Source organism: Pseudonaja textilis, chromosome 7 (genome assembly GCF_049901715.1).
Source record: "Pseudonaja textilis isolate UNSWEBS1 chromosome 7, rPseTex1.2, whole genome shotgun sequence".
Lineage (NCBI taxonomy): Eukaryota > Metazoa > Chordata > Lepidosauria > Squamata > Elapidae > Pseudonaja > Pseudonaja textilis.
This window is the reverse complement of record NC_141996.1, coordinates 59,812,092-59,822,914: the sequence shown is the minus strand read 5'-3', so window position 1 is coordinate 59,822,914 and position 10,823 is coordinate 59,812,092. Positions and strand designations below refer to the sequence as shown.

Below are 10,823 nucleotides of genomic sequence, written 5' to 3'. Positions count from 1 at the left end.
TGTTTAATTTGGAGTTAGCACATACTGTGGCATATGATTTACCAAATGATGTGAATCTACTCAATTATGGTTGATTAGAGTGTATTAAGCAAAAATATAAAATAGTACAAAATGTTAATCAGACCATCAACAATGCCCCGATTTCACATGGATCTTTCTACCACATGATCCAAAATATATGAATCCCCAAAACAGAAACAACCTGTTCCAAGAGCATTATGCATTTGTTTGCTTATTCATATGAGATATCTGAAGTGATATTTGAATTTTTTTTATCAGTGCAATTAAATAGCAGCCTTGGAACCATTTAATATCAACAGTGGCACATTACGATAGTACTAATTTTTTAGTCCTCCTCACCTCCTCTATTACCATTGAAACAGTACCTCCTAGCTCCGTAAATACTGCACGTGCAGAAACGGGGCAAACTTATTTATTGACGCTGCTTGTGAGTCTAGACTCCAGTCCTCTTTTTCTGTCATTGTTTTATATTATCTTTGAAGTCTCTCCCACTTCCATCCGTCATCCTTCTGGGGAGTGCACGCAACCGGCTTTCCTTGCGAGTCGCCTCACTTCGCATCTCACTGCGCTTCCGGAGCGGAGCCAGAAGGTGGCTCTACTGAGTCCTTGTTCCAGAAGGACAAGAAGATCTGCGCCAGGACTGGGACGGCAGATTTTCTGTAGGTTGATTTACAGGCATCCATCCTTTTCAGTGGCAACTTGTCCCCCTTCCCTCCTTTTTTTCTAGTTAGAGCTGAAAGACTCTCCCGACATTCAACTGGGGGTCCCCGGGAAGGCTTTTTTTACGAGTACGCAGAGGTGCAGAAAGGTAAACCGGCGCCGTGAGGGGAGCAGCAATCGCAACAGCCATCGCAAGCGAGGACTGACTTCATGGTGTGTTAACTTGCGGTTTCCCACCATTGGAGGACTATGAATGTCGCCCATTTGTCTCTCGCGAGCCCGGACTGTGCAAGTTGACGATACCTCGCCAGTCCAGAGCAAGAGTGAGGTAGTTGATTTGGAACAAGCAGGTAACCTGTGAGCACCTTTCGTAATCTCCAAGCTGTTTCCCCTTTTTCTTTAAGAATTTTACGGTTGGCCTCTCGAAACGCAGGAAGGTCGATGTCTACGGTTCCGTTTTATACTTGTCTTTTTCATTTCTTCCACGTAGCGAGGGGAGAATGTGCTCTGCAAGGGGGAGGAAGAGACTTGGAGTGATTTTGTGCGGGAAGGTGAAGATGCTTGCCTTCAATTGAGAACAACTGAAAACAAGTAGTTTACTTCCCCCTCTCGCCATCTTTGCAACCAAGTTTGCTTCCGGCAGTTCTGATTTGAGACAGAAAAGGGATGCCTTGGTGCTTCTCGACCGTGGTGAATGTTAGGATTACTTCGGAAACAAGGATAGAATGTGGTTATGTTCATCACCCAGCTATAATTCTTGTTTCAATCTGTCAAGATGATATCACTTTGTCAACATTTTATTCATTTGCAAAGATACCCATTTCTTCCCAAAACTGATCCTGTTGAATTCAGTAGCTGTTTTGTTCAGACAATGGAGTAGGTATTGTAGGCTGATTCTTCAAAAGGGTTTAATACGTGATTAATTACACTCCTTTTGACAATGCTATTTATCTCTCTCTCTCCCTCCCCTCCCTCTCCTTGATACTTTCACCTGCATACTGAGTTTGGAAAGTAAACTGTGCAGATGAGTCTTTTGCAATGATAAAATCTGAAAGCTCAACACTGAAAGAAAAATCTACTGAGCAATAAAACAAAAATGCGGTACTCTTGCTAGGCTTTTTGGTTTGTTTCTGAAAACAGAAGTGCATTTGAGGTATGAAGAGTGAGATCAAAGTAGGTGTAGTATGACAATTAACTGCCAAAAGGAATTTTTCACTTTTGAGTATGTGTTACTCAGTGGATCACCACCCTTTTGATAAATTGCCTTTGAAATCCCAGAGACTTCAGAATGGAGCCTCCTTAGCCTTCTGCAAAGTATCAGTGCAGACATTATTGTATAAACAGGGAATTGCAAAGCATTATCAGTCCAATTTTGTAGGCATTTATTAAAAGAAAGATTCAGTATTTTCAGTAGTCTAATCCCAGGAAAGGATGCTCAGAAGGCAGCCAACAAATAACATTAATTTATGAATTGCCTAAGTAATTTTTCATTTAAGGGAGGAATTTGTAATAGTGGACTGTGCATGCCCTGTCAAGGGCTAGAGCCCAAAAATGAGAAAGTCGTGTTTTATTTTGGAAGGAAGGTTATAAATATAGAATTATATCAAATTCTGTACCTGTCAATAGTGGTGTCCCCCAAGGCAGTGTTCTAGGACCAATTCTCTTCATACTCTACATAAATGACCTCTGTGATCATATTAAGAGCAACTGCGTTCTTTTCGCTGATGATGTAAAGCTGTTCAATACCACAGACAATTCTGCTACCCTTCAAGAAGATCTTGACTGTGTATCAGAATGGTCAAACAAATGGCAACTTCAAATCTCAACAAATAAATGCTCTGTCTTACATATTGGCAAAAAAAATCCGAAAATAAAATACAAGCTGAATAGTCAAGATCTTGTTGATGATCCAAGCTCTGTAAAGGACCTTGGAATACTCACCTCTAATGATCTAAGTGCTAGTGCCCACTGCAACTACATAGCCAAAAAGGCATTAACAACTCTTAATTGTTAATTAAGAGTTGTTAACCTAATCTTACGTAGCTTTTTCTCTGGTAATATCACACTACTAACTAGAGCATACAAAACATTTGCTAGACCAATACTTGAATACAGTTCATCAGTCTGGAACCCACATTACGTATCTGATATTAGCACAATTGAGAAAGTCCAGAAATATTTCACAAGAAGAGTTCTCCACTCCTCTACTCGTTGTAGAATACCTTATGCCACCAGACTTGAAATTCTAGAACTAGAAAACCTTGAATTACGCCGTCTTCGGTCTGATTTAAGCATGGTATATAAAATCATACATTGCAATGTCCTACCTGTCAATGAATACTTCAGCTTCAACCATAACAACACAAGAGCACACAACAGATACAAACTCAAGGTTAACCGCACCAAGCTTGACTGCAGGAAATACGACTTTAGCAACAGAGTGGTCAATGTCTGGAATACTCTACCCGACTCTGTAGTTTCTTCCCCAAACCCCAAAAACTTTAACCTTAGACTGTCTACTATTGACCTCACCCCTTTCCTAAGAGGTCTGTAGGGGGCGTGCATAAGCGCACCAACGTGCCTACCGTCCCTGTCCTATTGTTTCTTTTATTTTTCTTTTATTTTTCTTATATGTACTCATTTCATGTATTCATAATTATGTATACACTTTTACTTATCTCGTAAACAATTGACAAATAAATAAAATAAATAAATAAAAAAATAAGGGGTAAAATGAGTACTTTAAATTTCTGGAAGACTTAAAGTACCTTTGGATCTTTAAAACCCATTCCAAAATTCTAATTAATGCAGCAAATTTTGAAAAAAAAAGTGATAGCCCACTAATATGCTGTTTTGAGGGCAGTATGTTGGATTGCTAGCCTTCAGGTCAGCATTTTTAATACCAATTTTTTTTTTGAAAGCAGTTTGCCATTGCTTCCTTGCTCCAAGGTCATTAAACTGGCTTCGCCACCCAACTGAACTAGAACTCATGGTCTCCCATGAGTTCTAGCTTGGTGCTTTAACCATTACACCAAATACTTTTTATAGTGAATAATATCTTATTCAACCATAATTTGAATTCATGTGTGTTTGTGCATTTTTAGATTTCAATCCAGTCTGGATGTTTTACAAAATCTTCTGAGAAACAATATTAAATTTTGTCTGCTTATCTAGATAAGGTACTACTTATCTAGTAGCCTGTTTTATGCAGATCTTTGAGCATATGTTTTATGCAGACAAAGGAAAAAGATATTAGTACCATAAATTAGAAGCCTAGTGGTTACAGCATCAGTCCAGAAACCAGGAAACTTGTGAGTTTTAGTGCTGCTTTAGGCATGGCTAGGTGACTTTGGGCCAGTCACTGTCTCTTAGCCCAATCCACATCACAGGGTTGTTGTGGGGAAAATAGGAAGAAGGAGTATTGGCCACCTTCTAATGAATAAATAATTCAAAATACATGATTAATATGAAGTAATGTAACTTGAGAAATTAATGTTGATGAAGTATGTTAAGGCTTGTATCTGGCAAAATTTGTAAGCTTCGGATAACTTGAACAGATATGTTACATCTGCAGTATATAATCAAGAAGGTAATATCAACCTTTATAAATTTCTGAAATAATCCTTGCAGGGTTTTCAGTTTTATGATGATAAAGAAGGTTATATAGATGGGGAACCTTGCATGTTGCAGTATCTTTTGTTATTCAGAGTGAAGAATTCATATGCCAATTCATATGCACAATGTTAACACCCTGCATTTCTCTATAGAATTTCTGTTAGAATGCTCTGCAGCATCAGGAATGAAGGATGGATTTGCTCTCAACAAAATAATGTCAAGTAGTAGCACTTTTACTTTTCCCAAAGAAGCAAATAAGGAATAATTTGCTCATATAGAAGAAACATGGGAGTAGTTAACTCGGAATCAGCTCTGCAATCTATTACCTATTTTTTATGTTCTTTCCCCCCTCATGTTAGAACTCATATTACTCGTATATCCACACAGTTGTTTTATGAGAACATCCTGTCAGCTCCAGATCCATCTTGATTCAGATTCAGGGCTGCCACAGTGAGGGATGGGCAGGCTGTGGGAACGGGAGAGTATTGAAGGGAGTATAGCCACAACAACATCCTTTCACCAGAGATCATTTGGAGGGGAGTGACTGCAATTGGTGGTAGTTGAGAATTGAGGTGGTTTGGCTAATGTGACTGAGGAGTCATAAAATGAGGCAGGGTGTGAGTTTTAGTGTGGAAGGGGAAAAACATGGGAGTTCAGATTTGGGTTTTCCCTAGATGTGCCAACATGACTTCTCTAATAAATTCTTTCTTTGGTGGACTTTATCTTGGAGTTTTGAATCACATGGAGAGTTTAATTGGAATGCTGACATTAACTTGAATCTCCTTTTAAAGAAAAGCCCAATGGCTTCTCACAAAGCAGTGCCACTGTCCAGGGTCCTGAGCCCCAAGATGCATCCCAATATAATGGGGGCATAAAGACTCAGGGAAGATGGAGCAGGGAATGGAGACCCCTGAAGGAGCTACCGGATTTGCTTCAGAGGATGTTTGTGGAGCTATCTGCTACCCATCAGCTGCGGCGGTGGCCAAAGCCGAGGCAGCATAGGCCGAACTCCAGAGGGGCACCAGACACAAGGAACGAACCCCATGGCAGACCCCGCCAGCCAGATCAGCTGTGCAGGTAGAGTTAGAGCCAGTGATGATGGTCCCTGAGCCTCCAGAGGCATCAGGACAACCTGAACAAATGGCAACTTTCGAGTGGAGACCATCAAGACTCTTAGAGACTAGCGAGTTCAGGAAATGGAGGCTCCAACCGTCGTCACATAGCCAGTCACTTACCAGGCTACTTGAGAAATTCAATCTACTGAGTGTGGGGCCAACAGTCTAGACATTCTCACACTTGATCTAGCCTGGTTAGATTCTAACCCAGCCTACATTCAACTTTCTGGGGTCAGGAAGCACAGCAGTCCAGAGCGGAGCATCTGCTTCATTCCACTTGGCACTGGCAAGGCACAGCCTCCCACTTTGAACCCCCTCTGTCAGAGCTGCAGTGCAGCTGGCCGCCACAGCAGGACAACACCTCGGACCTTTGGGCCACTCAAGACCAGGGACCAGGGGAAGAACGGGAGGTTTGCCAAGGCCTGTCTGTCAACCCCCACTAGTGCCTCCCAGACTGCTGCCTGCCAACCAGATTCTGCCCTGGTGGGCCTTTTACCCAGGCCAAGGATAAATCCAGTACCAGGAATGCCAGCTCCTGTCCCGCCACCAATCCTGCCAGCTGCAGCTGCCCCCCATCAGCTGCCCCAGTTCTTGGCTACCTTTGATGGCACCCCGGGCAAACTGGCCTATTTCCTAAATTGAATCTGGGCTCACATTGATTGATATGGGGCACAGTACCTGTCAGACCAGGACATGATCTCGGTCATCGCAGATAATATGAGAGAAGGGGAAGCAGTGGAGTGGATTGCTCAACTCCATGATGAAGGAGCCCCTAAGTTGGAAAATGGGGATGAGTTTGTGCAGTCTCTAAGGGCTCGATTCAAGGACACAGCCAACTGAGAGGGAGCTAAAGCAGAGATCAAGGGGCTGAAGCAACACGGTCGACCCCCCTCCCCAAGGAGTTTGTATGGGAGTTTAGAAGAGTGGCCAAAAAATTATGAGGCTGGCCTGAGTGACTCTTCATCCATTATTTTAAGGAAGCCCTGGATCAGGACCTTAGGCAAGCTTATGCCTACCAAGGGGTACCCAACTGATTGAAGATTGGTAGTAGATGGTAATGACTATGGACTTGGAAATTCACCTCCACCAGAGATTGATGCAAGAGAAACCCCCTAAGTGGCCACTGGGCCATAGGCCAGCTGGCAAGCCCCAGTAGAAGCAAAGCCCGTGGCAAGCCCTGATGTCAAGTGTTTCAGATGTGGCCAGCAGGGTCACTGAGGCTTCAGAATATCTCACGCCAGCTCCTATTCCTCAGGTGAGGACACCAACTGCAGCCAAGTAGAATAGAACTCTCCAAAAACTACCTGACAAGGAGAGGTTCTCTTGGCAAGCCATGGAGGGCCCCCCCTTTCAGTCCAAGAAGGGGGAAACTCTGGCCCCAGAGGTATCGACTCTGGCAGGAGTGGCGATGAGGAGCTGGTGGTAAGTGGAGCCATCCACCCTTTCACCATAAAGTCTCATATAGTGGTGCCCCGGACCAAAGCCCATAGGGAGCTGGAGGCCATAATAGACATGGCCAGTGCCAATGTACCCAATGCTCAATCAGCTCCCAGACTGTGCAAAAGTTAGAGATAAAAACAATAACTCTGAAATGCCCCCATCCGTTTTGAACAAGTAGTTCACTTATTGGGGGAGAGCCAGCAACTTTAGTCACCGAACTTGTAAGCCTGGAGATGGTGTGGCACTGGGAACTGATACAATTTGTCATCGCCCCAAAAATGACTGACGCCCTCATTCTGTGCTTGGCTTGGCAAATCATTACCTGGGAAGACAGCTACCATAAGCTAAGGATAGGCTTAGGCCCCTTGCCTCCCCACAAACAATGAGAGCCAGCCACCTTTGGGATCCAGGGATCACAGTCAGAAGAAGGGAGTGGCTTCCATGATGGAGGGACTACCCAGTTGCCCACGGATACTCAAAGAATACCAGGACTTACCAGAGGCCTTTAGTGAAGACGAGTGCTTCCTCCACACCGACCCACTGACTGTGCAATAGAATTCATCCCAGGAGAAAAACTACCAAAGCCAAAAATGTACTCAATGACTCCCAAAGAAATGGATGAATTGAGGAAGTACATTGATGGCAACTTAGTGAGAGGATTCACCCAGCCAGCAAAATCTCAGGTCGCAGCCCTTGTATTGTTTAAAGAGAAGTCTGGACTGATCACAAAAACTTAGAAGCACTGAAGACTAAGCTCCCTGCTGTCCAGTGGCTAAAAGATAACCCTAACATCCTAACACTACGAGATTGGTTAGCTTGGAAGGGAACTAAGTTGTACGTTCCTGCCAGCCTGAGGCTGAAAGTACTTCAACACGATCATAATTTCTGGTTGGCTGGTCACTTTGGATTCCTAAAGACCCTCCACTTAGTGAGGAGGCAGTTTTGATGGTTGAAGATGAAGACAGACATGGAGGACTATGTAAAAAACTGTTCCATGTGCACTGCCATGAAAACACAACCAGGGAAGCTGCCTGGGACAGTAGCTGATCCCAGCCATCCCTGGGACTAGCCATGGACTTTATAGTCGAACTCCCAGAGAGTGGTGGAAATACCATCATCTGGACATAGATTTGTTTTCTATTTTTTTATTTTTTAAAAATTTTTAAAACAAACTTTATTGAATACAAAAAATTAAAATATACAAATATACAAACTCAAAAGACGGACAAACATCACAATAACCTCTGTGCTAAAACTAGTTTAACTTTCCTTTAATACATTTGACAGTGAGTTAATATTTCCTAAATTATATTATGTGGCAGTTATTTCTTGCTTCCTATAGGTTCTCTGTTATTTATGTTCTATCAAGCATAATGTTCTGTTATTAATGTTTGTTGTTGGATTATACTTATTTATTTTTACCGATGAATTCCTTCTATTGATTGTTTAAAGAACGAGGGAGTCTAAGACTAACATTAACAATTCCTGTTTTGTTATTGTATGTATCATAATCTGTTTCATAAATTTGTTTTCCCCCCTTGATTCCCCTTTTCGCTTTTTTTACGTTCTAGCCAATCGTACCACTTATTCCAGATCAAGTAAAATTCCGCCTCCTCTTTTCCTTTTAATTTTAATGTGAGTTTTGCCATTTTTGCACATTCACAATTTTTTTGAATAATAAATTGTATTGGTGATATATTAGGCGATTTCCAGAATTGAGCCAGTGAAATACATGCCGTTGTTAGGATATGAATAATCAAATATTTTACTTTGGCGGGAGAACCTTTCTTAATGATACCCAGAAGATACAGTTTAGGTTCCCACTCCAATCCACCCTGGACAATTTCTTCTAACCAAGTCTTAATTCTACTCCAAAACTTTTTGACCACTGGGCATGCCCACCAGAGATGGAAGTAGGTACCATGATTCCCTTTGCATTTCCAACAAGTTGGATTGGATGCTGGATATATTTTTGCTAATCTGGAGGGTGCTAGATGCTATCTATATATCATTTTATATAAATTCTCTTTATAAGACACAGATTTAGTTATTGAAAGATTTCTCTGCCAGATTTCTTTCCAGTCTTCTAAGTCTATATTGTGGCTGAAATTTCTTGCCCACGCTATCATTGGTTCTTTCACAATTTCCTCAGCTAATTCATATTCCAATAGATAATTATATAATTTAGATATATTTTTTCTGGGCCCAAAAGTATCTTATCAAATTTAGTGCTCTTTGGGAACTTCCGGTGGCAAGGCAAGGACGAACAGAGGTGTAGAAGCCCATCTGTGGTTTCAGTTAATCTCTTTTTGTGGTTGGGACGATCCTTTGAGGATGCACGAGTCCCGGAGAGATTTGTGCTGGCGTGGGGGAGACTTGGGTTGCAGTGTGGGGAAGGCAACCCCCCTGCAGCGAAGAGGAGCCCTCCAGAGCCCAATGAGCAAGAAACAGCCCCCTATCAATGGTGGCTCCGAAGTCCGGACTGCCACCAATGTAAAGAAGCGAGTGAGTGACAGTTTGTGAGATCATTGGGGAAGAGTGTAGCAGAGAAAATTAGCAGCGGAGAGGAGGATTGGAATGCCATAGACTTTTATAAGGCTGTTACAAGTGTCTTTCTGGAGCCCTAAAAGAAAGCGGCCAAAAAGCAGATGCGAGGCAAGTGAAAGTGAAAGGGCTTGGCAGACAGAAGAGAGAGAGAGGACAATAATGAGTAAAAAGGGAAGTTTATGAGGTTGGGAGACTAGCGTTTGGAAGGTGCCTGGAAGTTGTGGAGGATTTGGACTATCTCATTTGATTTTTATTCTGATAGACTTTATTAAAGTGGAGACGGGAAGAAGATCGAAGCTGATGGAACAGAGACAGTGTGGTGCCACAGGCGGTACTTAGAAACCCTGAAGTTATTGTAACAATATAACTGATATAAACCACTTAACAGCCCTTACGGAGCATACTGATCTAATTGAGGAGGTGGTTCCATCTGAAGAAAATCAGGAAAATTGAACCTAGGAACGCTAAAACAAAAAGTAAAAGTGGAAGCTTCTGAATGTGTGGAGACACCGTGTAATTGCAGTCACTACTCAGCATTTTTTACCTCCCCACTTCCGGTGCGTTTGGAGTGAAAGCACTTAAACTTAGAAACGGAAAGCTAAAAACTTACTTCAAAGTTCCTTTCCCCCCCTTTTTTACTCCCTTTTTTTCTGTATACATTTGCTCAATTTTTTTTCTTCTTTTTCCCTCACCATCTGGCGCTATGATGAACTATCTCTCCTTCTTTATTCTCTCTTTATAATGATTATAAATATGCATACTGGTAAAAGGAAAATTGATTGTTGTATCTGATTGTTAAATAATTGAATTAATTGATTTAATTGATCTATTAATAATAGTGATAGTTATACTTTGATTAGATATATAGGAAAAATAGTAAGAACATTAAATAGTAATTAATTAATAAGTATAGGGTTTTATGTATTAATATTATAATTTATTGTGTGACCACAATTAATCTACTTGGGGATGAATGTGATACTGTTTGTGTTTAAGAATATTTAAAATAAGGTTAGATAAATACACATATTTATTTATAATATTTAAATATAGTTGGATTTGGATATTTATATTTATATATATATATATATATATATATATATATATATATATATATATATATATATATGTGTGTATGTGTATGTGTGTGTATATGTATATATGTATGTGTGTATATATATATATATATATATATATATATATATATATACACACACACACACACACACACACACACACACATATTACATGAAGTTATGTATAGAGGCTGAGCATAGACCTTACAAAATTATATATGTGATTTAGAATTTGGATTTAAAATAATACAGTGATAATATTTTTATATGTAAGTACTTATACTCCAGTAACCAGTTAAGAGCACAGCTATCCAGCAGATAGATAAAGTAATTAAATACTGGTCAATCC

The 10,823-nt window shown here is 40.9% G+C and overlaps 1 protein-coding gene across 8 annotated transcripts in view; it reads left to right on the top strand.

Moving 5' to 3' along the window:
• Positions 1–578: 578 nt before the first annotated feature.
• Positions 579–10,823, top strand: part of SYTL5 (synaptotagmin like 5) — a 210,438-nt gene continuing 200,193 nt past the window's right edge. For 3 of the 8 annotated variants that reach the window (XM_087937762.1, XM_087937758.1, XM_087937761.1), the window contains exon 1: positions 585–1,031. The gene's annotated coding sequence lies outside the window, so the exon portion shown is untranslated. Of the gene's footprint in view, positions 1,032–10,823 lie in introns of all 8 variants that reach the window. The other 5 variants (XM_087937766.1, XM_087937768.1, XM_087937772.1 and 2 more) reach the window with 4 other exon arrangements.